The following is a 6000-nucleotide window of genomic DNA, read 5'->3' on the forward strand; positions in this document are numbered from 1 at the left end:
TTTTGTGTAACTGCAACCTGCCAGTCACACCTTGGCTCTCACCAGCCTGGTTCTACTGCAGGGGGACCCCAACACACTCCCAGTCCTAGACTTCCCCCACAAATGTATGTACACACACCCTGCTGGAGGTTGGAAGAATTCCACTTTTCAGATGTGGTTTTCCATCCTCTCTGGTAAGTATTTTTTTAAAACTGTATCTGTGTCTTTATTTGGCCTTTTATTTTACTTCGGTTTAAAAAAAATCACCCATTTAAGTTGCTTATGTCATATTCCACTGGTTTTTTATTCCATCGCTTCAATATTGGCTGAAGCCCACAGACAGGCTTCAGGCAAAGTCTGCTTCATTTTGTACCGTAATACCTTGTTTATTTGAACTACATAAAAAAGGGGAGCGGGGAAGTGTTGAAAAAACCACTTATTTTTGCTTCACAGTGTTTCGTATGTTTTTTTGTTTCATTAATTGCACACGCATTCACTGCATCATTGAAAGGCACTTCAGTGCTGTCTTTGAAAAATATTTAATACAAATATAGTAATCAAATCAAATCTACACTATTGTTATATTATTTTGTTTTTATGCTTAAAAGCTTTTTGATTTTTTTCCCCGTGTACAATGGCACCTGTACCACTGCAGCAGAGGAATACTTTTTAAAAAGAATGGCCCCTGACAATGAAAATTGTGAAAGTGAAGAACCATCCTTGAAAATGAACTGTGTAAATGCTTCCTCAAGTAACATTGTCCCTGCAGTCAACACAACAAAACAGACTGGATAATGATCATGGGTGGTGCGTAATGGAGGCTTGGGGAGGCAGGGCTCAGAGCTCCTCCAGGCGGCCAAGGCTCGAGACAGGCTGGGGCTCTTCCAGCCACAGTGGGGGGCACGGGGCTCCTCCAGTCCCAGCAGGGAAGAGCTGGGGGACAGAGCCTCGGGCAGAAGAGGCGGGGTAGGGAGCTAGCCTCCCTGAATGTGGGGTTCATGCACCACTCATGATAATGATCCTTATGCCAGTACATCAGTGGCCACCAACTACACCTCTAAGAATGTCCTGAGTGCGCTGACCTCACCAGCAAGGGTAGAAGGTTGTGTTAAACAGAGTTTTACCTGTTCATGTCAGGAAAAACAACATCTCCACAGCCATAGATATATCACTGCACAAAGAGGAACAACCAGTACAGCCCAAGATGGATTCATATCCTTCTGCAAATGGTTGGCGTTTCAAGTGTGGTTAGATTTCTTTATATCCCTTTGCTGAAAGCTCAGTTGTAGAGGATTCTGTTTTTAGCTTTCCACGCCATCACTTTGCTAGTCAAAGTACAATCGGAGCAGAAGAACAATTCAACAACAGAACATTCACTGAACATGATGGCTGCTTGTGCATTTGATGGAGCTGCAAACTTCTTTGGAAGACATGGTGGAGTACAAGCTTTGCTCAGACAAAAGTGTAACCCTAATCTCTCCTATACACACTGCAGAGGCCATCTACTCCAACTAGCGCTAGTACAAGCTGCAGACTCTTCAAAAGACATTTTAAAAAGCTATACATTTAATGTCTTCATTATATTCTTTTTTCAGCAAGAGTCCAAAAAGACTGAATATCTTGGAAAATATAGAAGATACACTGGGACTGAAGTTAAATTAGTCCAACCTGGGAAAACCCTCTGGCTTTCTCATGAGCGATCCTTGGCTCTTGTCTTAATTCCAGCCGTTATTACTGGCTTTGAAAAATATCTACCAAGATGGAATAGATCTAAGTAGTGAGGCTGGTAGATTACTTTTGCTACTACATTCAGAGAAGACTATTGCCATTCTCTTTCTTGTAAATCTACTGTTGAAACCACTCGGATCATTAAACAATGCCATCCAGGCATCTGCTACAGCAGTAGTAGATCTTTGTCCAGAAGCTACATTTGGATCAATCAGAGAGCTATCCATTGAAAAAGTACTGGAAGAAGCAAAGACTTCAGTCCAGAAGTTGACTAATGAAGGCATTTATATTGAACCCTTAAGTGAAGAGGACAAGAAGTGTTTGTTAAGACAACTGAAAAAGTACACAGACTTGATTCTTAAAAATTTACAACAGCGACTTCTAGATTCTACTCAACCTCTACGTAACTTTTACAGATCCCTGTCACATAAAACACCGACAGTTGAGTGGAGTGAGGCACTACCAGCAATGGGGCTGCCATGTGCTCAGGACAGAATAGAGAATTTGAACACAGAATGGAATATCATACGACAAATGAATGAAGATTTGACTTCAACTTCTTTTTTATCATCACTAGTGGCTCGACCTGATCTTTATGCTATGTTTCCTGGGCTAAAAGAAGTAGGAATTCATCTCTTGCTACTCCCAGTCACAACAGCTACAGTTGAGCGTTCTCTTTCATCATTGAATAGAATTTTGTGTTTGAAAGAAGTTGCCTTCTGCCTGATCATGTAAATGAACTAATGAGCATATCAATTGAAGGAATGGAAGTACTGGACACATGAGAAGCCACCAAAGATGAACACATTGCATTCAAGAAGTTCATTAACAGAGTTGTGCAAAATTATAACAAGAAACAAAGAAGGATGTAGATGCAGTGCTTCATAGAAGGCTTGAGTAGCCAACTTTAATTTGTGTGATGATTTTAAAACATGAGTTAAATCTAATAAAATGGTCATGAAAATTTTTTTCAGTTTTTACTATGGTGCCATACTGCCCACCTTCACCCTCAAGGTCTTACCCTTCATCGGCCTTGACCTCCACCCCCCGTAAATTCGAACACCCCCCCTAATTTCAGTTCCTGGGGAAAACACTGTAAGGGTGGGCTCCACCACAAAGGGATCCAGGCCTCCCAATCCCAGATTTAGGCCTGTAAATCCTGGGTTTGGCTCCACTGTGATCCACAAACTATACAGCAAACTCTGTAGGCGCCTAAATTCACTTAGTACCTACGTTTTTACAGTATAAAGCTCCCTAAGTGCCCGTGTTTCAGCCTCTGGGCATGTGCACAGACACCTGGAGGAAGGCACTATCTCCCCGCTAAGCCCCAGAGTGAATCGTGAACTGGGGGAAGTTAGGTGTTCCTCTGCCTAAGTTGCATGTAGGGCCCCATCCAATAGGTGTGCTTAGAGGCTGCTTACCGGATCAGGCCCCATTCACAATTCCAGTGTGACTCTGGCAGACCAGGGGCCAACTCATGCCAAGGCGCAAGCTTCACTGCACACTGACAAATGCAGAGCTGGAAACCAGTCTGGCTCCCCTGTGGGTTACGATAGTTAAAACAGATACTAGAGTTATAAAAGTGTGTTTAGATTTTATGAAATGCTCGTAGGATGCTGCCTGTATTAATCTTACCTACAATATCTGTACCCCATGTTATAAGGTAGTGTTCAATGCTTACATTGTAACTATAAAAATGTTTGCTAAGATTGTAAATCCCCCACAGCTAGGAAAGAAGCACAACCACGTGTGAAATACCTGTTCACCATAAGAGGCGTTACCTCCTCCCCAGCAAAATAAAGACTTGCTCCCCCCGAGCCATGAAGAGGGTGCAGTGCACGAGCCTTCGTCCCATCACAGCTTGAATGTTGGGTGAAAGAAATAAAAATGCCTGTTAAGGAGAACTTATTGTTCCTTTACTGATTGATCTCTGAGGGGCGGGGATTCCTAAGCATAAGCAAGGAGTCCCCAGGTGTTTTGCCTGGGTTACCCTAAAGGCCATACAGAGTCTGATTATTATAGAAGTTGCCACTACCTTGTGTGACCTGACTGTAACTCATTTGTGTATGTGTGTGTTTACCTGCTTTAACCTTGTAAATAACACATAACAAATGACCCAAGGGGTTGGGGGTTAGTTAGCCCCTTCCCCGTCCCTAGTTACAGGCAACACATAACAGGACACAAACCAAGGGCCAGGCAACGGAGGAGCAGGGCAGGAAAGATCCATCTCCATTCTGAGCTCCCCCCTTGCCCAGTGAAGTTGGGGGAGCAGTAGGAGCTTAGCCTCTCTGGGCATCAGACCCCAAGCAGCTGAAGTGGGGCCCCTTGGAAAGTTCTGCCCCTCCCCTTGGTGACACCACTCCAACAGCCTCCCTTCCCCCGCTGGGGCAGGATTCCTTCTCATTTGGGGAGAGGTGGATGGGGGGAGACTGCCCAGCGTTCACTAACAGTTGGGTCAGATTCTGCCCCCAGTGTCAATTAGGAGAGACCCCACTGAAGTCAGTGAGTGACCCTAGGTGAGTGGAGCGCAGAACCAGCCCGAATAGAGTGACCATGGGGAGATACTGGGGTGACTGGGATGAGGCCCCTTGGTTGTATGAAGCAGCAGGCTGTGGAATCTGCAAATCCCCAACCCCGAATTCCTTTCATTTGTGTTTTTCCGGGGTCAGAGCCAACCCACCCCCGCCACCGCACTTGGCCAGTGTGACCCCCTCCTCCTCAATGCTATGGGACCTCCGCCATTCCTGCCCCCAGTCGCTGGAAAAGCAGAGCACGATAGCTGAGGAGTGAGTGGCTCCTACCTCTGCTGCTGGCCTGAGAGCTGGGGGTTTGGCCGCTCCCCTGGAGCTTCTGCAGGGAACAAGACATAAGGGGCGCCTGGGGGCGGCTGGGCTAGGCCAAGCCAAGCCATTGTGGTGCAAAACCTCCCTCCCCCAGACAGCCTGGGCAGCGGGGTGGGATTGCAGGTGAGGGGGCGCCCTGGTTCCAAGGAGAGGGAAGATGCTCCCCCATCTACAGCCTTTTGGGGGGCATCAGATCCAGCCTGCTCATGCTGAACTGAAGCACCAGGCGCCTCGGGAGAGAGGAGGCCCCAAAGGGGTGGGGGAAAGAAGGGACACACCACATCTCCCATCCCCTGAGGACCAGGTGGAATATTTGTCCCTCCCCTTGGAACCTGCCCAAACTTTCCCCAGGGTTCAACCCTAAACCAGAATATTTTCTGGGCTTCCAAGACAGTGGATGGGAAACACCCCCCTTCCAAGTCTACACCCGCAAACCATCCATTGCCCGCGCAGCCCCAGAGACACAGCGGCGGTCAAGCCAGGCTCCTACATGAGACTTTGGGGCCCCGGAAACAGCTTCCAATGTTGGCTGAAGAGTTCTCAGACCTGGCCCCTGGCTGGAGAGACCAGACCCAGCCCTGACACCTGGGGGATGGGCCCCCAGACCAATCTCTGCTGAGAGCTCCCCATGGCGCGTGCTAATGGGGCCTGGGCACAGGCACTAGGAGGGAAAACCCAGAGCTCAGTTCTGGCATGTCCCAGCCAGGGCCCCCCATGCCCACTGACACACACATCATGGGGCCCCCACTCCCTGCTGATGGGTTCACCAGCCCCCACCCAGCCCCCACCCCCCATCCCTGCTACAGAGACTGCCCCATTCTCACCCCACCCCAGCCCACCCCGCCGTGCCCAGCCCCCGAAGTTCCAGCAATCAAGGGCTAAAGCCAGAAGCAGCTCCTATCTGGGCCCCTGAGGCACCAAATCACCGGATCCCTCTGCTCCTTCTGGTGGGCAAGGCGGGCACCTCCAGCTGGGGACAACGCCAGGGATGGGCCAAGCCACACGGCTAGAAGAGGGCAGACCTGCACTCACCCCCCCCCCATCACAGACCCCACTCACCCCCCATTCTGATTGTGTGGGGCTCCAGTGGGGCTATAGGGATGCACAGGCATGAAAGTGGTCGAGTTCATGACATGTAAAGTGCCAGACACCTGGCCACCCTTACAGCATAGTCATGCTAAGGCCCTCCTCAGCAATTCTTGCTTAGCCCAGCACAGTTCCTCAGTAGCAACAAGGCCCTCCCTCCATGTAGGTTCTTGGTCAATATGGTGCATTAATGGACAAATCCTCAGCCCAGGGCCCAGCCTGAGTAGCTGGCCCAGGCAGTGGGAAGCTGGGCAGGGGGACAAATCCCCTCTCCATCCCCCACAGGGGATGGGGGGGGCGGGGGAGGGGAAGAACAGAGGGTGCCACGCAGCAAGAAATGGGTCCTCCAACTCCACCCATCTCG

This window comes from Chelonia mydas, chromosome 10 (assembly GCF_015237465.2).
Source record: "Chelonia mydas isolate rCheMyd1 chromosome 10, rCheMyd1.pri.v2, whole genome shotgun sequence".
In the NCBI taxonomy this organism is placed as follows: Eukaryota; Metazoa; Chordata; order Testudines; family Cheloniidae; genus Chelonia; species Chelonia mydas.